At 38.6% G+C, this 25,926-nt stretch overlaps 1 protein-coding gene across 1 annotated transcript in view; it reads right to left on the bottom strand.

The window, feature by feature from the left end:
- Positions 1–2,697: 2,697 nt before the first annotated feature.
- The window catches only part of LOC149173097 (Small nuclear ribonucleoprotein family protein), a 37,699-nt gene continuing 14,470 nt past the window's right edge, over positions 2,698–25,926 (bottom strand). The window contains exon 2 of the mRNA XM_089424491.1: positions 2,698–3,060. The gene's annotated coding sequence lies outside the window, so the exon portion shown is untranslated. The remainder of the gene's footprint in view (positions 3,061–25,926) is intronic.

Raw genomic sequence — 25,926 nt, 5'->3', positions numbered from 1 at the left:
AACACCCCGAATTCCCAAAAAAAACAGAAAAAATTCCCTTAGAAGCTTTGCAGATAGACAAGGGAATCATAAGGAATAAAAGTTTACCCTTAGAAAGCTATTCCAGTAGGGGCCTGGAGGATATATCCCTAGGTTTGGAAGGGAGTATCCAACCTAGATAGGCCTAGGAAAGACATTGCTCATAGAGAAGAAGAAGGAATAGAAAGTGATCTGGCTTTGGAGCATAATCTTGTATCCTCAATAAGTAGAAATCCTATCTGTCATTGGTAAGAAAAAAGCAAGAAAGGAAGTCAAAGAATGGAAGCAGTTAACTATATAAAGGGGGACCTTAGAGCAAGGAGTGCCCCATGTGGGGCATGGAAGAGGGGTAGGTCCTGCCCATAAAGATTAACCCTCAAAATATTTTTCTAAGTACAATCTTGATGCTATTCTGGTCTAAGAGACAATGTGTGATGGGATTGAAGCATTTACATTATTGTCCTCATGACTGAAAGAATAATCCTTCTGCTCTTTAGATTCTGATGGAAGATCAGAAGGTTTAGTAACAGACTGGAAATATTCACTGGAACTTATCAACTCTTCTCTCTTGAAAACAAGTATTCTGGTAGTTTTAAAGTCTAAAAAATAAGCCAGATTATTCACTATCAATAATATCTATGGGCCATAGGGCTATCAAAAGCAATTTTGGGACAATTTTAAAGGGATAGACAATATAAAAGGGGATAACATGATTATGGGTGGAGATTTCAGATTTGAACCTAGCTTTAAAGTGGGGAGAATAAATGAGGCCAGGGCCACAAGCAGAATAAATCGCTCAGACTTATAAAAATATTGGGCTTTGTGATTTAGAACCCCCAGAGTTGGTTCCAACCTATAGGAACTACAAAAATGATATCTTAAAGGGAGTGGACAGGTTTATGGTAGCAGAGAAAATAATGGAGGAAGCAAATATAATGAAGTCCAGCATAGAATAAGGAGATGGATAATACCATCTGCCCATACTGTTGCAAATAGAAAAAGAAGTATCAAAAGCAATTCTGGGACAATTTTAAAGGGATGGACAATCTATAAGGGGACAACATGATTATGGGTAGAGAGTTCAGATTTGAACCTAGCTTTAAAGTAGGGGAAAGAAATGAGGCCAGAACCACAAGCAGAATACTTCACTCGGATGTTTAAAAATCTTGGGCTTTGTGACATAGAACCCCCCAGAGTTGGTTCCAACCTATAGGAACTACAAAAATGATATCTCAAAGAAAGTGGACAGGTTTATGGTAGCAGAGAAAATAATGGAGGAAGCAAATATAATGAAGTCCAGCATAGAATAAGGAGGTGGATAATACCATCTGCCCATATTGCTGCAAATAGAAAAAGAACAGAGGCCCCAAAGCCCATTTAAATGGTTAGAGAAATACTTCAATACTTTAGCTGCCCATAATTGGCAAAATTATGAAGCTAATGAAGGTAAGTCTGCCATGTTTCAGTGTTCAAGAAATCTTTAACATATATATTACAAAACAAAAAAGTGATTGAATGGGAAAGGAAACAAATCCCAAGAAAATGGAAAGAATTAGAGGAAACAAAACCGCAAATAAAGATATTGTTTGTGGAAAATATAGGAGGTTTTACAGGAAAAGAAAACTCAAAACTAAGAAGGCTACATATTGTTTGAGTTAAATATGGGATGAGGTTTTACAGAAGAAGAGAAATCAACACTAAGAGTGCTGGAAGGAGTAAAATGAAAATAGCTAGAAAAAAGAAGTTGAGTGGAGACTAAAGAGTTATATGATCTGGATCGCAGATGGAGATGAAAATACAAAATTCTTCCAAAACTATGCAAAACATAGAAAAAACATAAAAACCATTTGCAAGACAAGAAGAAAGATTGCACAGAAGGCCAGATCCTTTAAGGAGACGGCTAAAGAAGGTGTGGGTCGTGTTCAGGGTATTCTGCAAGAACCTCCCAGATCTGACTTTGTAGATGTAAAATACCTTCCTGGAAATTTTCAAGTCCTCCTTTAAAGTTCTGCGATTTGTAATTTTCCTTCAGTGATTACTTTCATCAAACAGTTGGTCTATTAACTGCTGTGGGTGCTTTCTTATAATTTTCACCAAAATAGAAACACACAGTGAAGTAAAAACACCCAAATGAAGCTCCTAATTAATTCAAACTGATATAATTAGCACCCAGAAATTTGTGTACAGCTGATATGCAAATGATTTTTGCCACAATGTTCTCCATTGTGGGTGATTTTCATAAGTTTATTCACTGTACATTGCTTTTAAGGCTTCCACATGCACTAACAGTCTCCAAATAAACTTGTATTTTTCAATAGCAACTTCAGAAATTAAATGCAATAGCCATTAAGTGACAGCTCCTACAGAATGGACATTTCTCATTCAAAAACATAACTGTACAGCGAGCAGATTGGAAGATAGAACCTGATAATTAAATGACAGCCAACGCAAATCAGTACATATGCAATTATCAGTCCCCAGAATGGCACCTCGGCATCTGTTTATGATGTACGCTGCCCAGGAAATGGAAGCACAGGTTCCCTCTTCACCACAGTCCTTGTATCATCATCAAACCACACTCATTCAGCCTCTGAGATAGCACACAGTCCCTTCAATGCAGCTATAGCAATAACAGAAGGTGGAATGATGACTTTCGGCCCCTCAGAAAGAACTCCAGAATTCATGGTTATGCCCAGAAATGGACTGTGGCCTCTTGAGAGTTGGTTTCACACCCTAAACACATGACACGGCCTACCTGTAGCAATACTTTACCTCCTACAATCCATATGTTCCACTCTTCAAACAATACGCAGCCCAGGAAGAAGGGAGACTCGGCCAACAATGAGATATGATCGAAATCTTGACTGGGTATTCGAGCTGCCTTTAAAATGGGTAAAATGAACCACTGGTTCCTTCAATCAACCACTACAGTGAGAACAGTCCTCTAAAAATACAAACTCGGCCTCTAACTTGACTGTACAATTCGATTTTCAGGGTTCAGATTGAGGCTTATGTGCTCAAACCTCCATGAAATTCTTCAACCTGCCAAAATGAAATAGAAAGCACCAAATAAGCTTCTAAAATCCACTGCTAACACCTATGTCACATGGTTCGGGTTCGAATTCGAGTTCGGAAACAATTAAGTTCGATTCGAATTCAAATTTTTCGATGAGGTTCATATGAGGTCCGCATTAAGTTCGACTATATATATATATATATATGGCATAAAATAATAAAAAATCAAAATCACTCAATACAACTATATGAGTAGCAGTGAGCACCCACGAGCCACAAATCACGACCACTATTAACTTCACGCTCCAGGAGGCGGGGACAAGCAGCATCTAGAAATTGAATTCAAGAAATTGCAGATAAAACAACACGCAGCGGCATCACTGAGCACAATAGAGCAACACTTAGACTGAAGTTGGATTGTGAAAATCTATCGACAACCATGGTAAATAAAGCCAAACCAATGTCCATCACGGGAAACTAATTGGTGGGAAGCGAAACAAGAGAAAACCATGTGCTGCCGATGGTTTTTCTCATAAACCTTAAAACAACTCACAAAAAGCGCCCGAAATCTAACCTCGAACCCCAAAAAAATTAAAAATTTATAAAATTGGGCTTCAGGTTCGTCTTTAGGTTCGCGTTTAGGTTCAAATTCATTGAGGTTCAACTATCAGGTTTGAATTCATTGAGGTTCGAATTTGAGGTACGCCGAACCTGATAGAATCTGAAATTTTTTTTGGGTTCGCCGAATTTCGAACCTCAAGGTTCAAATTCAGCGAACCCTGTGACATAGGCTAACACCTGGATACCTCAGTATTTCTTGTGAATCTTGTTCTCCATTAAAGCTCAGTGGTGAAATCTATATGATTTCACTCTCAAATCCAACTAGGGTATCTAATTTCAACACCGAAGTCAGATATGGCGACGAGGGTTCCAAAACCTTAGGCTTCTCCTCAAGAAAACTCTCCAAGAGCTCCTCTCCAAAACTCAAATGCACAAATGAATGAGGAGAGACGCCTTCATTTCCCTTTTTTTATAACTCACTTAACCTTTCCCTCCAATTAAATATTTAAAAGCATTTTTCCTTTCTTTATTTAATAAAGTGATTTTTATAAACTAATTAAAGTTACTTTTAATGCCAAAAAATGCTTAATTCACCTTTGTGGTCACACTGACCACCCAAGCTCTTTTTTATCATTCTGCCTTCTAGATCTTTTCGCCCCAATTCCAATGAGCTATTACACTAAGGTGTTTCTCCAAGTAATCAGCCCGAAACTGTTAGAAAATCAAAAAAGCAAAAAAAAAATTATAAAGTGGTCACGCTTCAATAAAAAAAATTATAAAGTGATTTCAGTTAATTAAATATATATATATATATAAATTAATATATAATAATTAATTAAAATATATATATATATATATAAAATAATTAATTCACGTCAATAAATAATAAATAAAATAACGTTAGATAATAACAAAAAAAAGAGTGGGTTTTCAAGGTAGAAATCGAAAGGCCAAAAGGTAGTATGAACTATGGAAAAAATTATCTAACAATAAAGTTTTGAGGACAAAGTTTTTGAAAAGAGCAATGTTATGAATATAAATAAATGTAAATAATAAATAATCAAATTAATGATTATTTTAAATAGTCATCAATTAAGTAAAAAAAGCGTGTCTAAAAGACATGCCCAATCATGAAGGGACACCTGCCTAGGTATATAAGCAGGACCTCACTGTAACATTCAACATCCTTGTACATTTCATCTTATTTAATAAATTAATTATTTATAATACCTTTGTGTATTATTTACATTTAAAAAGCACAAATACTATAAGTTTTGTTGCTCCATATAGCCATCCATGGGTGTCCAATATCTCTTTTGGGCCGACCTGTTCTTTTGTGCACATGTGGATTTTCCCTCAAAAAAACACTTTCCCTTATCCAAATTGGACACTTCAATAGTCAAAATTGGTCCTCTCGAAAAGAAGAATCTAGTCCTATGATTAGAATTTGTCCCTGAGCTGCCAAATTAACACTCCCTCCCAGCTAGGGAGAAATTCCAACTGCATCACATAATCATCGCAAGTATCCTGTCATCAAATCATGTCCTATTTCAATTAACTCGTCATCAAATGTTGTCACTACTCATCTCTTCTTATCTCTTGATTGTCTCTGCTCATATGTTGAAAATTCTCGAATCTAAAAGAAGAATAATTTGACATCAGAGGGGAGCTTAAGCTACCACCCTCAATCCATCGGGGGGCCACTGGTACCACCCGGAATCACCTGCCAGCGGGGAGCTTAATGCTATTATAAGGGAAACATCAGAGAGCTTAACATCAAGGAGCACATCTCAACCTAAAACCACATCAGGAAGCTCAGTCTCAACCTAAAATCTAATGACAATAAGGAAGGTCCTATGGGGCACTCTCACCCTGAGTCATCCCATAGGGGAGAAAACATTTTCCATCCTATGTTGAGCAATAGGAGTCATCACATAAGGGAGCAAACATCTTCCACCCTATGTCGATTAATAATATCTCACCCATCCTATTGCCCACTAATCTTCCCAACAATGACCCTCAAGAGCCATGTGGTACTATGGTAGAACACCTACATCATAATCAGCTTGGGTTGTACACCTCCAAGCACTCTCTCAACCCTTTGCCCAAATAGGGAGCAGTATTCCCAACAAGCCCAGCTTGTGGGTATGATGTCAACTAGGATATACTCTGCATAGACCAAGATAGGGGAGCAACATCTCCGACGCTAGGAGTAACAGATACGGGTGATACCCTATTGTCCAAAGACCCCTCAGCCCCAAAAGCCCTCCATCTCAATTCCTCATCCTGGGAGCTCAGACAAGGGGGGAAGAGTTGGCTCAATGCCCTAGATCAATCCTACTCTCTGTATATCAAAACATATCTCCGTGCTCATAACGATATTGGCTCAAATAATTCACTAAAATGTTCAGTCACACTACCTCATGCAATGCTTTCGAGTAGCAGTTCTTTGTTTTCTTGTTCATGCAAGACATCAAATCAAATATTATGTTAAAACAAATATATGTTACAAAAGGATAAATTACTCATCTTTTCTCCTTATCACGGAGGTAGTAGCCACAACCCTAAGCTTGTCTCATACATCAACACTATCTCAATACATGAAGATATCTTAGTCCTAGACTCCTAGCTATATATAGGATTTTCTGCCAATCAGATCCCACTCTTGTTGTCGCAATATATCATTGTCGTATCCAAAACCTGCTAAAACAACTCTCCAAAGAGCTTCTTTAACCAAACTACCTCATAGTTAGCCATGCTAGCAAGTTAGCAACATCGTACTCAACCTCAGTCGTGCTTAATGCTACGGACTTTTCATCAAAATATCATGGCAAATCTCATACTAAAGCAGCACCCAGATGTGCTCATCCAAGATGTCATGGTAAATCCCAAGATAAAACAACACCTAGATGTGTTATTTATGTCAATATATGCTTTCCAGCCCAGTCAACATTAGTGCATCCATGCAATCGTACATCTCTTGTAGTATATCTTAGACCAAGAATGCTCATCCCATGCAAATATCTCACAAAGTGCTTGTCGGCAACCCAATGTGTATGAAGCGACTTAATCAATCAATGCTTCAATCAGTTGTCGGTTTCCAAGTCAAGTTCAACAATATCTTTGCATAACTTCTTGAAATTCAATTCCATCGGGGTGTCCAAGGATTTGCATTCCATCATGCCAAATAACTTTACGACATCTTTCTTTTTCCAAACTTCTAATCTCATTAAGTAATTTATCATGCTAAGATTCTTCATCTTGAACTACAAAGGCCAACTCCCTCTTACTTTGATCATAAAAGGCTCATTACTTATCAAGAATAGATCGTCAACATATAAAACCAAAATCAAAGGCATAACTTGGACCACTTTTGAAGTAAAGGTTCGAATCGGCACAATTCCCAAGCTTCACTAAGTAACTGTCAATGCAGATATGTTGGGCTCGGAAAGCTTACTTCAAACCATATAATACTTTTTGCAATCATAATACTGACCAAACCAATATGCTCAGCATCAAACAAATTAATACAACACAATAAAATTAACTAAGTCTGTTTATCAAGCCTTAAATGCCAAACCAAAACTAATATCAATGCCATAAAAGTTTTTGCCAATATCACTAACAAACTCTTTGGAGCAAGTGACAGGAAGAGCTCAAATACCAAGTTACAACCTTATCTATTATCATGTCAACAATTTGTTATTTACCAAGCAAACTCCAGCCAAACTTTATCAAGTCATCCTCATGATCATAATATGAATCATTTATGTCCCTAGATGTGAATGCATACACCAAAAATAAGTCATACAAGTTTTATCCATTCATTGTAAGATCACTGCATACTGAATCACAATTGTTTACGCTTGAACCAATGTGCCAAGTGCCAATGATACCAATATAGAATCAATACCGAATACCAATATTAGTCACTATGCCCACATAGCATTGTCATTTCACATCAAGGCAAATCACCATTATCAAGCCAAAAACTTGATTTGTTATCACTGCGAATTCAATCAATCCATAAGCCAAAACATATCTATGAACTATCAAGAATCATGTCAAAAATCCAGTATTGATCATATATATTAAACCAATAATCAAGATCTTGTCAAACCCTTGCAATCAATCATCAAATCAAAATAACATACTAATATGCATATTCTGGTCCCCTGCAAACACAAGTTTAGTCACACATTCACATTATTTATAGTGAGTCAAACATTCAAACTTCTCTGCTCATAGAACTTTCTATTGTCTGCTCCATATCTGTAGAATTGTCATACTAGAGGAGAGTTCCTAGTTTTATGCATAGGGATTTAGTTTTTGTGACCTACAAGCACAACCGCACCCATAGGCCTTCTTCCATGTAGTTGGGAGGCCTATAACCATACTCTTAAGCCTTCTTCCGTGTGGTTGGGGCTCAGACTAGAAAAAACATGTTCTTCTCAGACCAAAACTTGTTGCAAACCAACAACATCAGATATTTGTCTATTTATGTCCAAAAACAATAAAGAATCTTCCATACATTAATACAAATGATAATAGATGTAGGGATCTTATGGAGAGTTTTTCCCTCTTAATAAGCCACTTTAGTCATCATCATTCAAGACATCAACCTGTCTATCATAAAACTGTCATGCATTAGCAAAATTGTTAGATATATCAAATTCTTAGACATCTATACATCATAAGTCATAACATATTAGCATCAGCTACTCCATCACCACATATGAACAGACATCAAACCTTCATCAAGGATTAGAATCATATGATTAGGGTAGCTGACAAGTTATCATCATACTTCAAGGATCATAATCTCTACATTACTTCTTTTACATTTATTCAATCATTAAGTCGGGACATTCAATTTTACCATATTGTCAAAATTATTAAGCCAAATTCAACAAGGAGATCCTTAGAAATAATCTTATTGTTACACTTTTATCATCAAGGTTCCCATGCTTGTTACAAGCATTATCAATAGTATCAAGCTATCATATATAAGAATCAATGGGCTAGCCTTCTTTATGGGATCAGGAAATCCATCACGTCTAAAATGTAAGATATTTGTCAAATATCAAGAGCATCAATATATATCACATGTACCATAAATCAAACTTACTCTCATATGCATATATGTCATTCATGAAGGTGACAAAATCATCATACCTTAGGGCTTATCTTGCCATCCAATATTGCACCTAAAACAATATACTATAAATACCTTATAACTTTCAGATACCTTTTCACTTTGTATCACTTACTAGCCATATTTTCCAGCACCTCAGATGATCCTCAAGAAGGATGCACTTATCACATTTCATCAGGAGGTTAGAAGTATCCAAATGCTCAAATATACATGCAAGAAGTATAATCAGTGATCAGATCAATAAATCGAAAAAGTACTTACCTACAATGAGAGGTGATCATCTCCCTCTTGAACCAGCGTTCACAAGATTATTGCCCATTGTCCATATAACAATGTTGCCTTCAATATATTTCAACCAACTTCATTAGCAACCAGGCCTAAATGAGACTATCTCATCTATGGTTACATCGATCTTGTCATAAGGGCTAGAACATCTTCACTTTGATCATGCTAGGGTTTCTAGATTGCATATCTCAAATCTTTGTCATAATCCAGGGTTTCTTCCAAACCCTAACTTCATAATATCCATCAAACCCTAATAACAAAATTGCCTAGGGGTTCCTTCAAAAACTAGTATTCTTTTAAGTCTCCCCTATCTTTCCATGCTTCCATGAAAGGTGTCTTCTCAGGGGTGATCTCAATGACTTGTCTTCAAACCAACTTTGACTCCATTTTAAATTTTCTTAGGGCCATATTGTTATTTGCTTTAGATAATTGCATTTCTTTATTTGCATACTAAATTCACCCTACATCATCATATCATTATTGAGTAACATATGCAATTATATAGAAAGAACAACATCATCATCAATGCAGTGGAACATAAAGGAAGAATAGAAGAAAAGCATTCACACATAGAAAAACTAGGATTGGTCGGAGACCAGGGCAAAACCCACTACGGGGAAAACCCTTTCAAATTCTACTTCTTATTAGATTATCATTGAATGATATAGCAAAAGAGAGTGAAATGATCCATATCTTCTACCATAATCCTATCCAACAAAAACAACTAAACAACATCCGTGAGATGAACCCAATAATGCTAATAATCAAACCCTGATTCAGAAGACTACGGTCAACTATCACTGTTTGCAATCAACTGTCACTGTCTGCAGTGAACTACCAAAATCTGCGGTCAACTGTCACTATCTACAATCAATTGTCGAACTCTACTTCCAACTGGCGAAATTTGTTGTCCATTGTGAAACTCCAAACCCTAGTTCCCAACTGCTCGCAGAGAGTGATGTGCGTGCCGCTGAAACCCTCCAACCGCACACATGAGCCTACGTGTCTACGGTTGTGACCGAAAATTGTCTGTGTCATGCCTATGGATGGACCCTGCAATCTTGGACCTGTACGAGCCAATCTCTGCGACCCAGCCTCAAACCTGTGTGAGCCAAACCAAAAGAAAGAAGAATGATCGCAATGATGATGATGTCCAGATGAGGGTCACTTGACTTGTATTTATAGCCATCCATGGGTGTCTAATTTCTCTTTTGAGCCAACCTATCCTTTTATGCACATGTGGGATTTTCCTCAAAAATACACTTTCCCTTACCCAAATTGAGTGCTTCAATGGTCAAAATTGGTCCTCTTGAAAAGAGGAATCTAGTCCCATGATTGGAATTTGTCACTGAGCTTCCAAATTAACATGAAGAAGACAGATAGAGTACATCTAGGGGTTGCTTCAGTTTGGGCTCTGCTATGATTTCTTGGATGAGCAGGAAGTAGACATTTGTTGCACTCGACACTGCCAAGGCCGAGTATATTGTAGCCAGTTTAGTGAGTTGTGAAGTAGTGTGCCTTCAAAAGTTACTCGTAGAACTATTTGATCAGGTGTTGAAACCAACAGTGATATATTGTGACAATTAAAGTTGTGTGAATCTTTCAAATAATCCAATTTTCCATCGAGATCAAGTACCCACTATATTCGTGACATGGTGCAAAAGGGAGCAGTGAGACTCCAGTACAACTCTATAGAAGAGCAAATAGTTGGCATCCTCACTAAACCTTTATCCAGAGCAAAGTTTGCATGTTTCAGGGACAAGCTTCGACTTATTGAGAATGCCTCCCTTACTGAAAGGGAGTGTTGATGTGATAGTATCAGGGACAGTAATTCTCCCTGGGTTAAGTATGTTGACAAGGATTATGGAAAATGGTCCAACAGAGGACAATCATTCTTCATGGATCAAGTATGTGGACCCAGATTAGGAAGAATGGTCCTAGAGGCCCAAAATTACTCAACCATAGAGTTGAGTGGGTGTCTTTCAGCATCAAGCTCAAGACCACTCTCCAGATAGGTTGAGTGAGCACATTTAGCATCATGGCCTAGAATTACTCATGTAGAGTAAGGCCTTTGGATTTGGTATAAAGATTACTCAAATGGATAAGTGTGTTCCTAGGGTTTCACCATGGGTCAAAGAGATTGACCAAGTTGATGGTAAACCAAGACTAGTTTGTATATCATGGGTCAAAGGCACCAACCAGAATTATGGTGACTAGTTGATGCTAATGATGTACCATGGGTCAAAGGTGTTGACCAGAATTATGGTAACTAGTTGATGTTGTTGATTTACCATGGGTCAGAGTTGTTGACCTGGATTATGGTAATCAGATGATATTGATACTAATGATGAGTTCTTTTAACCTTTTCTTAGAGAAATTTGTCAACAAGAGAACATTTGGATTGTCATTATGAATACCTCCCTAGCTAAGGAGTGTCGAATTTTGTAGCTATGGTCAGTCTTCATAATTAATATTTTAAAGACCTTGAAATATATGTAATGATTAATATAAAGACACGTTCATGTCGGTCTCAAAAGAGAAAATTTTGAATTTTGAATTTTTGGCTCCAAAGTTGTCAAGTCAGCCCATATACTTCACTTGTCCTCCTCCAAAGTTGTCAAGTCGACCCATATACTCCACTTGTCCTCCTCCACAGGCAAAAATTTGGATCACACAAGAAAATATATCTTTTGGGCATTCAAGCCAAGGACAAGAAAGACAAAAAAGCATGAAGGACAAAGAACTCTCTAGCTTTTCTCTCTCTTTATCTCGCATGTGTAAAACCCTCCTTCTGCAACTTTGAACATGTGGTTTTCTGGGCAGTTTCTAGGCATAGAAGAAGGGCGAATTTCCGCCTAGGTACATTAGGCAGGGTCGAGTTTCTTGGGCATATTGGAAACTTGACAAGAGGGCAATTTGACCAAGTTTGACCAGAGTTGTATTGCTGGTAAGTTTGAACTTTGTATTTGACTAGAAGAATTAGGTGTATCTCTTGTTGAATTGAAGAATTTTTCTAAGGAAAAGGTTGTTGGGTTTTTCCCCCAAGTGGGTTTTTCCAAGGTAAATCTTGTGTTATCTTTATGAATTGTGATCTCTACTATCCTATTGCTTTTATGGTTGGAAGTGTGATTTCCAAAGTGTAATTGCTTAATGATAAATTGGAAGTGCTAAAATAATATCTACAACATTGGAAGTAATTATCAGTTTTCAAAATTTAATGCTTTTATCTATTGCACTTGATAAAATCAACACAGATGGTTATCTAAAGGAAAAAGGCTTACTTTAGTTCAATCAAATTTGAAGGAATACTTGTGTATTGGTTGTCTTTGGCCTAGATCCCTAAAGGCATCTTAGAGAATATGCTTTGGCTTCCATGGACAAGAAAAAGAGAAAAGAAATTCCTTTGGTTAAATGGAAAAAGTTGGCAAATTCCAAAGAGGATGGAGATTGGGATCAAAAGAATATCCACATGTTTGGACAAATAGCAATCATTAAAAGTTTGTGAAAGCTAATAAAGAGTGAAGGTTTTGGGGGGGAAATACATTGCCCCAAAAACTAGGGAAGATTGGATAAGGAAGAGATGGTAAAGACATTGGTTGGACCTCAATCAATGCTATGGTAGAAGCTTTTCCTTTGATAGGAAGGTGGTTAGCATGGAAGGTAGGTAAAGCTACCAAAGTGAGTGTTGGAAAGATCATGTATGGCATGTAATGGGAACTTCAGACTATCTGAACCTCTAATACAAGCTTTACATAATTAGGATGTTAGGCCAGGAGTAACTCCATGAATGTGATTGTGTATTTGCATTAAGAGATGATTGATATATAAATTGAAGGGAGACTCTTGGAATTCAAATTCCAGTGTCTCTTCACCTTCCTTATTTTTTGTATTTACAATATTTACATAATTCTCCTAATCCGAAAGATTAGGTGTCAACATTCCCCCCCTTAATCTGAAGGGATGTTGGTGAGTCCAAGCATCATTTTGAATCTTTCAAATTTTTCCCTTCCAAGCGCTTTGGTGAAGATGTCTGCAATCTACTCATTTGTGGAACAATGTTGTAGATGGATTGTTTTGGCCTCAATATGATGTCGAATCAGATGGTATTTTGTATTGATGTGCTTCGCTCGATCATGGAAATTTGGGTTCTTGGCCAACTTTATTGCAAAAGTGTTGTCAATCAAAAGAGGAGTTGAATGTAATTGTTTCTCCTGCAAATCTTCCAAAATTTCCCTGAGCCACACAATTTCCTTTGTTGCTTCAGCTGCTACCACATATTTTGCCTCAGTTGTGGAATATGTTGGAATTGATTGTTTGCGTGACCTCCAGGAGATAGCTCCTAATCCAAGACTCATAACATAACCTGAAGTAGATACTTCAGTTTCTTTATCCCCATCAAAATTTAATTTATAGTGTCCAATCAACCTGAAGTCACCCACCTGTGTATACTTGAGTCCAAAGTCTTGAATTCCTTTCAAGTATATTAGAACTCTTTTTGCGACAAACCAATGACCCTCACAAGGCTTTTGCATAAACCTGGAGAGGATTCCAATAGCAAATGAGATGTCTAGTTTGGTAGTAGTCAGGTAATTGAGACTTCCTACGAGTTGTCTGTACTATGTTGCATCCTCAAATTCTTTTCCTTCAATGGATGTGAGCTTTAAGTTTTGTTCCATTGGAGTAGTCAAAGGATTGCACTCAACCATGCCAAACCCGTTCAACAAATCTCCAATGTACTTCTTCTGAGAGAGGAATATAAACTTCGGATGTTGAGTTACTTCAATACCAAGATACTAGTGAACATAGCCCAAATCTGTCATTTCAAAACCTTTCCTCAGTCCTTTCTTTATGGATGCAATGTAGTTCTCATATCATCAGAAGATCGTCTACATACACCACAAGATATACAATTGTTTTGCCAACTTTCTTGACAAACAAAGTTGCATCATCAAGGTCATAATGTTTGAAATTGAGTTTCAGAAGATGCTCAGTTAATTTCTCGTACCAAGCTCGTTGTGCTTGCTTGAGGCCATAAAAGGATTTTACAAGCTTGAATACTTTGTGTTCCTGACCCTTCACAACAAATCCTTCTAATTGGGACATAAAAACATTCTCTTTCAAATCTCCATTCAAGAAAGCAGTTTTTACATCTATTTGATGGACTTTCCAACTGTTCTAAGCTACCAAGGCAAAGAGTGTCTAGACGGTGGCCCATTTTGTTGTGGAGGCAAAAGTCCCCTCATAGTCGACCCCTTCCTTCTATGCAAAACCTTTTGCCACAAGCTTGGCTTTGTGCTTGTCAAGTGAGCCATTTGCCTTATACTTGTTTTTTAAGACCCACTTGCAGCCTATTGGTTTGGTTCCCAATGGAGGACCAACCAACGTCCAAGTGTCATTCTTTATCAAAGCATCATATTCTTTTTGCATTGCTTCCTTCCATTCAGCATGAGAAGTGGCGTCTTTGAAGGAAGTTGGTTCGAAATCCGTCAACAAATTCAGTTCACAATCATAAGAAACCTCCATATGAACAAGTGAATCAAGATTGTCTACATCACCTCCATTCTGTCTGATTGAGCTTCTTGTTCCTATCTTTCCAACCTCATCGTGACGAACACTTTCAAGTGTCTATGTCAGCCATTTTGGAGGACCTTTCTGAGATGGCTAAGGCTATTCAGTTGACTAAGATGGGGCTAAATCAAGATTTAGTCTCCCAATTTTGTTAATCACATCACTCAAAGTGTCATCAATGGTTGGAGCTTCATGCAGGGGAGGGAGTGCTTCAAAGGAAGATTCCACTTATTGATCCAATATAGGGATTCCCTCTTCAAGATATGGAATCTCATTATCAAACTCTTGAAAAGACTTTGCATGTTTAAATCTATCCAAGCGATCAAGTTGTCGCTCAACAACATTGTCAATCTTGGAAGATTCAAGAAAGATCACATCTCTAGAAATTATAAATTTCTTATTCACTTCATCATAGAGACGGTATGCTTTGGAGGTATTTGAGTACCCCAAGAAGATACGTTTGCGACTTCTTGCACCAAGTTTGTTTCTGTGTTCCTTAAGTATCAAGGCATAACAGGTGGAACCAAAAACCCTAAGATGCCTCATTGAAGTAATGTGGCCATACCACATTTCATAGGGAGTCTTGTGTTTTATAGCATGAGATGGGCACATATTCTTTATATACACAGCACATAAAACCGCATCAGCCCAAAACATCAGCTTAACATTCTTGAAAAAACATCATCAAACATAAAATATTTAAAATTGTCTTATTCATTCTTTCAGCGACTTCGTTTTGTTGGGAATTATAAGGCACAGTTGTTTGATGTTTGATCCCATGTTGGCGAAGGTGGTTTTCAAATTCATTTGATGTATATTCTTTTCCATTATCAGTACGAATAGATCCAATATGAAATTGTGCATCATTTTCAATCCATGCATGAAATTTCTTGAATGTTTCAAAAGCTTCAGATTTGTTCTTCAATAAAAAAACCCAACACATTATGGTGTAGTCATCAATAAATGTCATCATATATTTATTACCATTTGCAAAAGGAACATGCATTGGGTAACATAAATCAAAATGAATGAATTCAAGTTTTCTATGTGCTCTGAAATGAGAATCATGAAAACATTGTTTGTTGTGTTTTCCTAAGATACAAGCATCACATTGCTTAAGTTTCCTAGGAATTGCACGCAAACCAATAACACCATTTTTCTTCAACAAATGGAGGTTATCATAGTTCAAGTGTCCAAATCTACCATGCCATAAAAGACTTGATGGAAATGTACTTTCATCATAGTGAGAATTGTATGAAAAGTTATGTTCATGAGCAAAGGTTCCTTGCAGCTTCAAAAGTCTTTCTTCTTTTATCCCAGTCATGACAAGTGAGTGATCTAATGCTTTTCTGACCTCACCCTGCCATCAAATATGTGAATAGTGTGTCCTTATTGGCGAATGTGGACCAAAGATAGCAAGTTTCTCCTCAACTCCCGGAGGTATAGAACATCATCAATGTCACATGACACGAGGACACGAGACACGGAGGACACGTAAATACGAGTATTCAATACGAAACGCAGCGACCTGGAAACAGGACACGGGGGACACGTTTTATATATATTTAATAAATAAATATATATATATATACCGAAATATAGTTTTTTATCCATATTAAATTGCAGGTTGCAGCTTATCTAATCAAATTAAATATAATTACTTCTCAAAGTTCATAGTTCACTTTAATTTATAATTTATAAACACTTATAATTTATAATTTATAAACTTATAAAGTTAACTCAGAAGTTAGAACTGTTATATGATTCAATATGTGCACACTGCATACAAATTGACTCTTGAGCAAAACAACTCAAATTGCCCCAGAGATGGAGCTGTTGATAACATGCAGTCTTGCTGTTTCTTACTATTTGTCACAAACCGCAATAATTATGCACTGTCAAAGCCTGTGACTAACTTGGGTTATTGCAGAGGTCTGATATAAATTGCAGTGGTCTGATCTCTTCTACAGTGGCATTACATTGACATTTTTGCCTTACATCTAAGCACTAGAATTGGTCACTGAACTTTGGCACTATTCCTTGCATCTTGTGAATGATTTTGTGACTGATCTCATCACTAAGTGGACTGAGATATACTGCAGTGAGCTCACCTTTGTTGACAATAGTTTACTTGGAGGTTTGGTGCATTTCTTGAAGTGAATATTATTGGTATTGGGAAGTTATAAGGACACTGGGATTTCTCTTGATCTGTCTCTTGTGCATTGTGAAGGATGCCCTTTGTTTGGTCACTAAATGGTCTTTGTTTCTTTTCTCTAGTTGCATTTCAAATCTTTGCATCTCATTTGCATTGATTAGCCTCTAGTTGCATAATCAAAGGTCACAATAATCTGTCACTGTCATATATGTGTTTTATTTGTGGTCTCATAGATCCGTTAGAGTCTGTCATGGATATTATTAAGAATTTTTCAGTTTTAAATTTTAATTCAATATTTAGTTTATGGATCCAATCCTTGTCAATAGGTTACATACTTGTTACAATATGGGTAATCGCACTATGAGCCAACCGGAGTTGCATTACCGTGGAGGGAGGTATTGTAATGACAAAACGAGAGTGGGTTGGTAACCGAGAGGACTGAGCCACGGAGACAATACACAATGGTATACACAGCGAAGGGTATGTCGATTGTTGCGTATGGAGGCGAGGATGTTGTGGCCAAGTATGGTGACTGTTGCGTATGGAGGCAGCGTTAATATATGCGGCAGTCTCAAGGTATGGCACATATGGCAAAGTCGATTGTGTTAAAAAAAACGCAGTGAATAATACAATGCTATAACACCAATGCGGGAGTGGGAGGGGTTCCGGCTTACTGGTTTACGGGCCGGTCTTGAACGCTGCACACTGCACAGCAATCGGCACGGGCACCAGCCGCACCACAATCTGCTCCAGACTTCAAATATAATGCTAACTTCAAACACCCTGCTCCACACGACAGCAGGACGAAAATAACCGGGAAAAATCCAACGCGTAGGCTTTAAATTACGTTTTTTGCGCGGTACGTATTCAACCTGTCGAAATACGTTAGGGCAACGTTTTCTACCAACCAAATACGCATTTTCTAAATTCAGGACACGACGGAAAACGGAGAATACGTATTCAATTTTTCAGGACACGTTGAAAATCGTATTCGACACGTATTAGGGCCGTTTTCGTGTCCAATACGTAAAATACGGGACACGGGACCCTGGGGGACGTGTCCTGTGACTTAGAACATCATGTAGAAGAAAGTTTGGAAGTCCAGGCAATTTGAGCTTGATGGTGCCAAGCCCTGATGGCTTGAGTTTTGACTTGTCTGCAAAATATATTGCTCCATCAACATTATCAGTGAATTCTTCAAAGAAATCTCTTCTAAAATTCATGTGGCAAGTTGCTCCTAAATCAAGCAACCAAGCATCTTTCCATGAAGCAAGTGAAGCATTGAATAAGTCTTCAGTTACTCCAATGTTGCAATGTGCCACAACATAATGAGTGGACTCGGGTGCTTTTCCTTTCCCTTTACCAAGTGTTTTACCCTTCTCTTCATTTCTTTCCTGTTCGATTCTGTGCTAAGGCAGCTTACATGTGGAGGCATCATGTCCATCTCTATTGCATTGTATGCGATGAAGATCAAACCTTTCTCCTTCGAAATGTTTGGCCCCCCTACCTCTAAACTTCTTCCTTCCTCTTCCTCTTTAACCACCTCTTCCTCTAGAAGAATCTTGTATGATTCTTCTTTTTTTGTGCAAAGCACACAGCTTCTTCAAAATACTGAGGAGTTGTTTTCTTCCCAAAATCCTTCTCTTTCAGCAAACATCTTCTCAATAAAGTCAAAGGAAATCTCCTTAAGTTTGCCACTCGCTTGCAATGACTCAAGATAATGTGAATAAGTGGATATAGTGCCTTGACATAGGGTATGAGAGGAATATCTATTTCAACACCAGTGGCTTTTATGTCATGCATAATGGATCTTACTTTTGATGCTAAGGCAAGAGGGTCATCATTTTTCAACTCAATATTGAACAACTTAATCATCAATTGAACAACTTCAAGCTCAAAGTGTGGGTCATATAATTCTTTCAACTTCTTTAAGGCTTCAAAAGCATTTGAAAATGGCGAAATATGACGACTCACCTCTTCATTCACCGACGCTGCAATCAGGGCATAAGCCTTGCTATTCTTGTTTTCCCAGATGGCAAACTCCTTATCTAAAGTAGGCTTTCCAGGTGCATTATCTTCTTATCCTTCACAAACCCCTTTCCACAACTCATTGAAAATCAAAGTGTGTTTTATCTTCCAGGACCACTCATGATAGTTCTCTTTGTCAGAGATAACTACTCCCACAATAGAGATTAGTGAATGCATCATCAAATAGCACTGTGCTTTTGATTTTCAAAATAATTGCAACTTTACTTCTGCCTTCTTACAAGACTGACTTAAAAACCTCACTACCAACTTCAGTCTTCACTATACAAAGTCAAAATAATAAAATATAATTTATACCTTCCATATACCATATGGTAATTTCATATGGCCATTAAAAAAAGGTTCAATGAATTTCTTATGCCATTACATAACACTTCATATGCTTCAGCCCCTTTAAAAATCCATTATATAATTACTTGAAATATGACAATGCCATTACATAACACTTCATATGCTTATGCTACGGCCCTTTTAAAAGAACACCATACGGGCTTTCAAAAAACTCAACGTATCATATATATGACCACATCAGGATTAACGAATATATTAATGAATGCAGGATTTGCACCGCACATTGGTGTTTGTCCCTGGTTGGTGCCACATCTTGTGTCCTCTTGCCTTGGCTTGTCTTCTACTGTTTATGTTTATGTTCTATCAGCATTTTACTTACATGTTTATGTGATTGCTAAACTGAAATTGATATTGGGCTCATAAAGAAATTGAAGTAAAATTGCTCTAAAGCATAGAACATACCATTGTTGCCTAAAATTAACATGGTATCAGAGTTGAGGTGAAGACAAAGCCCAAGCAAGAGTGAAAGAGCAATCACCAAAGACAGTTGGACAAGGACAAAAGACTCAATGGGTTCCTCATCCTACTTCCCGGCTAAAGACAACATTCATGATAAATATGACTATCATGGATGGAAGATGTCTCTTGATTTGACCTTGGAACAGAAGGAAGTGATGGATTATCTGCAGGGTAAAATCCCTGAGCCTCCTTCAAATGCACCAGTTGCTGCGAAGACCAAGTACAATAAGGTTGAAGTCAAAGCGAAGAAGAATATCAGGGATTCCATTGACAAGCATTTGGTGGCCTATATCTCCGAATTGAAGACCTCCAAGGAGATCTACAACAGGTAGGTTGGCATGTTCAAAGTTAGTAATGCTAATCAAATTCTCTTTCTCAAGAATAAGTTGAAGGATATTAAGAAGGGCAAGGACGAGGACATTCAATCCTATTTCTTGAGGATTACTGAGATCAAGAATGATATACTCTCGATTGGAGAAGTCATTCCTGACAGGGAACTTACTCTCACCACCCTTGGAGGACTCCCACCTGAGTGGTATGTATTTAGAACCACTATACTCAACAATGATCGAATTCTAGTGTTTGAGGAATTGATGTCGAGATGCATTCAAGAAGAAACAAGAATAGTGGAGAAAGAAATGCCTTCTAATAGAAGCAACCCCACTGCATTCTCCGCTCATGCCAAGAGGAAGAACAATGCAAGTTCAAAGAAGCAAAGTCAAGGAAGACCGGGATTCAAAAATGGAAGGAAGGGAAGATGCTTTGTTTGCAATAAGTTTGGCCACTATGCAAGGGAGTGTCCTAATAGAAGGGATACACCTCGAGATGATGACTATCATAACAACTCCAGGGGCAACTTCAACAACAACGATCAAAGGAATGGCAGGTCCAATGGCAAAGGAAAAAGGAATGTGGGACATCAAGGAAATGGTCGACCCTCCAAGAAATCAAGGAACTCCAGGTATGATGAATCCAATGTTGTTAACAATAAGCAAAAAGAGTACTATCTTATATCGGCCCTCTCCACTGCCTCTCCTCCAGACACTTTGGGAAATTGGCTAATTGATAGTGGTGCCTCAAGGCACTTCACCGGATACAAGGAAGCCCTCTCTAATCTGATAGAAAAGGAGACAAACTTGGAGATCATCCTTGGAGATGATACCACCTATCCCGTGAAGGGAGTAGGGAATGTTACCCTTCAATTGAATCACGGTAACACTATTCATTTGCAAGAAGTACTACTCGATCTCAAGAAGAACCTAGTGTCCCTTTCAACAATGGAAGATAAAGGATTCAAGGTGGCTTTTATCAATGGAAAGGTACGTGTTTGGAAAAGATATTTCAAGGATGCTTTTACTCTTGGGTTCAGGGTTGACATTTTGTATCAAGTTGGAGGAAGTCCATTGGGAGCCATGTCTTGCGACACATCTCTACAATCCGAACTATGGCACCGAAGGTTCACCCATCTTCGTTATAAGGCCCTACCCAATGTGAGACAGATGGTGACAGTTATGCCCGAGTTCAATGTAGAGCATGAAGGTGTATGTCCAGGATTTGCCGAAGGAAAACTTACAAGGGGACCATTTCCCTCAAGTAATAGCAAGACCACAGACATATTGCAATTGGTCCACTCCAACATATCTGGTATGATGCTCGTAAACTCCTTGGGAGGATACTTATATTATCTCACCTTTGTGGATGATTATTCCCGCAAGACCTAGATCTACTTCTTAAAGAAGAAGGATGAAGTGTTTACCTGGTTCTGACATTTCAAAGCCTTGATCGAAAATCAATTCAAAAAGAAAATCAAGATATTGAGGACTAAAAATGGGACCGAGTATGAATCCAATGAGTTCCAAGATTATTGCAAAGTTGGCATTAAGAGAGAGACTACAACGCCATACACTCTTGAGCAAAATGGAGTGGCTGAAAGGAAGAATCGTTGTATTGTAGGAGTTGTTTGTGCCATGCTTCATGATCAAGGCCTTCCGAAGTTTCTATGGGCTGAAGCTACAAATATCGTGGTGTATGTTCAAAACCGATGCCCTCATCAAGCATTGGACTCTAAGATTCCCGAAAAAATATTCACTGGTAAGAAACCTGATGTCTCTCATTTTAGAATTTTTGGAAGCCCCGTATATTTTCATGTGCCGAAAGAGAAAAGAAGCAAATTGGGTGCATCTGGGAAGAAAGGAATCTTTGTGGGCTATAGTGAAAATTCTAAGGGATATAGAATTTATGTGGCTGGTCAAAAGGAAGTTGAGATAAGTCATGATGTCACCTTCGACGAAGGTATGGCCCTTAGGAAGATCAACAACCTTCCTATCCTAAGGAAGAACAAAGAAGCTGACACAGGAAATCAAGGTGAAAAAGAGGACGAAACGATGCATGATGTTGATGAACCTATGGATCCTATTGATCCACTCCCTCATGAGCCTTCCTCCTCCAAGAGGAGACCCTCATGGCTTAGGGAGACTCTCGAAGATGCTGAGAGGCACATTGCACCAAGGGGGACTTTCCGTGAAAGCAAGAAGCGGAACAAGTACCAAGGATATTTGACCACCATGAGCACTATCATTCAAAATGAGCCTTCATCATTCGAAGAAGTCGTGAAGCAACAAGTATGGAAGGATGCTATGAATGAAGAATACGAGTCAATTATGAAGAATGATGTCTGGGATGTGGTCCCTAGACCCCAAGACAAATCGGTTGTCACTTCTAAGTGGCTCTACAAAACCAAGCATGGGGTTGATGGAAGTGTAGAAAAGTTTAAGGCTCGCTTTGTTGCTCAAGGCTTCTCTCAAAAGGAAGGTGTAGATTATGATGAGATATTTGCACCTGTTGCCCGATACACCACCATCTGCTCAATCATAGCCCTTGCTGCCTTCTTGCATGGTTCAATCAAAGAGGAAGTCTATGTGGAACAACCTGAGGAGTTTGAACTTTGAAGTACATGATCAGGAATCTCATGTATGCAGGTTGAAGAAAGCTCTCTATGGATTGAAGCAAGCACCCCGGGCTTGGTATGAGAGGATCAATAGCTACCTAATGAAGCTGGGATTCACTAGAAGTGAAGTCTATCTAAACCTTTACTTTAAGGTTGAAAATGATAAACCTCTCATTCTGGTACTTTATGTGGACGACCTCTTTTTGATAGGTGCAGACCCTCTCATTCACAAATGTAAGAGGGAGTTGGCTTCTGAATTTGAGATGAAGGACCTAGACCAATGCACTATTTTCTAGGGTTGGAGGTTTGGCAAAAGCAAGGTGAAATTTTCCTCTCTCAAGGAAAATATGTTGTGAAGATATTGGACAGATTTAGGATGGTAGACTGCAAGCCTGTGACTACGCTGGAACTTAACTTTAAGAAGTTATGCGGTAGTGTTGCTGGACCTAAATTGGGAAATGCTTCTGAGTACCGTCAACTCATAGGAGCACTGATGTTCTTAATGAACTTCCGTCTGGACATGTGTTTTGCAGTTAACACATTGAGACAGTACATGGTTGAGCCTCATCGTATACATTGGATTGCCGCCAAGAATTTTCTGAGATATCTTTGGGGCACAATCACTCATGGACTAAGATACACTACCGGAAATGTGAGGTTGCATGGTTATTCTTATGTTGATTAGGCTGGCATTGTGGTGGATCGCAAGAGCACTTCTGGATGTTGTTTTTCTTTGGGTTTTACTTCGATATCCTAGATGAGCAGGAAGCAGAAATCGATTGCCTTGAGCACCGCCAAGGCCGTAAACATAGCTGCTAGTATGGCCTCCTATGAAGCTGTCTGTTTGAAGAAGCTCTTCAGTGAGTTATTCGGACATGTGTTGGATACCATCGTGATCCTCTGCAACAACTAGAGTGTTATCAAAGAATCCCATGCTTCATGATCGCTCCAAGCATATAGATATCAGGTACCACTTTATCCGGGATATGGTACAACGAGGAGAAATAAGGCCCCATCGCATTGGGACTGATGAGCAAGTCGTCGATATTCTGACAAAGCCCCTGGGGAAGGTCAAATTCTTAGCCATCCGAGAACGACTTGGAGTCGTGGAGAGACCCTCTTATGAGGGTCCTGTATGAGATGGACATTTAGCTCTGGGAGCTCCGGGGGGCTTGGGGTACTTCTTGGAGCGGTGAACAACCATAGGGTGAGTGGTTCAGCCTTCCCCTAGTGGTTTGTTGTGCACGGGATGAGTGGTTCATCCATCCCTTGTGATACCCCTTGACGACATGTGAGCAAGACGAGTGGTTCATCCTTCTCCTGCTAAGACATCCTACCCATGTAGTCTGGGACTCATGGGAAGTACCGCTCATCTGGCCAATGAGTAGGGAAATGAGGATAGGGACCATAGTACTACCAATGGACGCATTGTGTAGTACCATACTCCCTATGCTAGGATGTATGGTATTGGTTTGGGATCAATGGGAACTAACTTCAGGTCAGTAAGAGTGGTATGAGACACTCTCTTTTGATTGGAACTAACTTAGGGTCAGTAAGAGTGGTATGAGACACTCTCTTTTGATTAGCACTGACTTCGGGTCAGTAGAGAATGGTACGATACATTCTCGATCACTTCTTCTTCTTCATAGTTCAACGGAGCAGAGCAGAGCAGTGCATGGATGAGAAAGATAGTACAGATTGGTAAATGGATTAGCAAGTGGAGTTCTCCCTAGTTGAGAGGAAGTGTTAAAATTGGCAAGTAGGGCCAAACTCCACATGGGTCATCTTATTTATGATAGTTGATATTTTTCTTGGATTCCTCTCTCTGAGAGGTGTAGGATTAATCTAAAGATCATCCCATTCTGACATGTACAAATGAAGTTATGAATTTATTTTGATTATGGACAAATTGTCAAGGTCGGCTAGCAAACTCATGTAGGCTCAGAAGCCCAACAGTCACGTCTATTCATCCTCAACGTTAACCTATAAATACATGATCCCTCATCCTCATTTGGACATCACTCATCTTCACACATCTCTCTCTCCTCAACTGATTGGGTACGAATTTCTAGGCAGCTTCTCTCTCCACACGTGCGAAGGGAAGGAAGGGTTTTTTCTATTTCAACAATGACAAGGTTTTACCGAAAATTTCAGAGGTTGTTTTTGGGCTGTGTTGACTTGTTTTGGTGCAATTTTGGGTGGAGGAATTCTGTCCTAGCAGGCCACAAATCTAGGCATAAGAACCGAGGCAATCTGACCTCCAGTTTGACCAGCATTGACTGTACTAGGGCTGACCGAGGGTTGACTTTTGTTGACCAATTTTGACTGGACTTTTTCAGATTGTTTTGAGGGCTATTTCATCTTATTGTTTGGATGCCAAAGTTGACCGAATCTTTGAGGGTCAAATCTACCCTGTTGACCAACATTGATTTTTTTGGTTAGGGCTCTTTTGCTGCTGTTATAAATTATCAGAATTTGTAAATTGTACTCTCTCTCTACTGAACTATTGGAGACTAAAAGAAGATTTGATCAAGGGTTTCCCCATATTTGGGTTTGTCCCTGGCTGGTGCCACATCTTGTGTCCTCTTGTCCTGGCTTGTCTTCCACTGTTTATATTTATGTTCTGTCAACATTTTACTTACATGTTTGTGTGATTGCTAAACTGAAATTGATATTGGGCTGATAAAGAAATTGAAGTAAAATTGCTCTAAAGCATAAGCATAGAACATACCATTGTTGCCTAAAATTAGCACAGTGTCTCTTCACCTTCCTTATTTTTTATATTTATAATATTTACATAATTCTCCTAATCCCAAAGATTAGGTGTCAACACAGGAGATACACGACTTGACATGTGGCAAAGCAGGATGATACATCCATATGGAGGCAAGAGAAGAAGTCAACCATCCAGTTAAATCTGCCAAAGATAAATAGTTAGGGAGCGGCAACATTGCCTTAAAATTTTGAAGCATAGTATGATGAAGAGGATGAACTTATATGGTCAAGAAATAAAGTTTCAGGTAACTTTTACAAAGCTAGAGTAGAAGACTAGGGAGGGGAACGATAGCAATGGTGGTGGAAGGTGATCTGGATGGTAAATAGACCCTTAAAAGTCAAAATATTACCATGGTTAACTCTATCCATTAAAATTTTGACATGGAACAATTGCAAAAGTAGGGCATGGAGTGGATTGGGCTCATGCATCCTATGTAAATCGAGCAATGGTTCAGCGGATCATTTATTTGCTATGTTCCACCAAGTTTCTATGATGAGGGAGTGTGGGAGCAAGGAGGTACTCGAGGGGGACATGTGGGAGCACCCCTAAATTTGAGAGAAATTCAAGGGGTATGGGGGAACGTCAAGGTG

Source organism: Pinus tabuliformis, chromosome 4_2 (genome assembly GCF_031772625.1).
Source record: "Pinus tabuliformis cultivar Carrire ecotype Pingquan chromosome 4_2, CPIR1, whole genome shotgun sequence".
NCBI classification, from domain to species: Eukaryota; Viridiplantae; Streptophyta; class Pinopsida; order Pinales; family Pinaceae; genus Pinus; species Pinus tabuliformis.
Note: the sequence above shows the minus strand (reverse complement) of the source record. Positions and strands in the feature narration are given on the sequence as shown.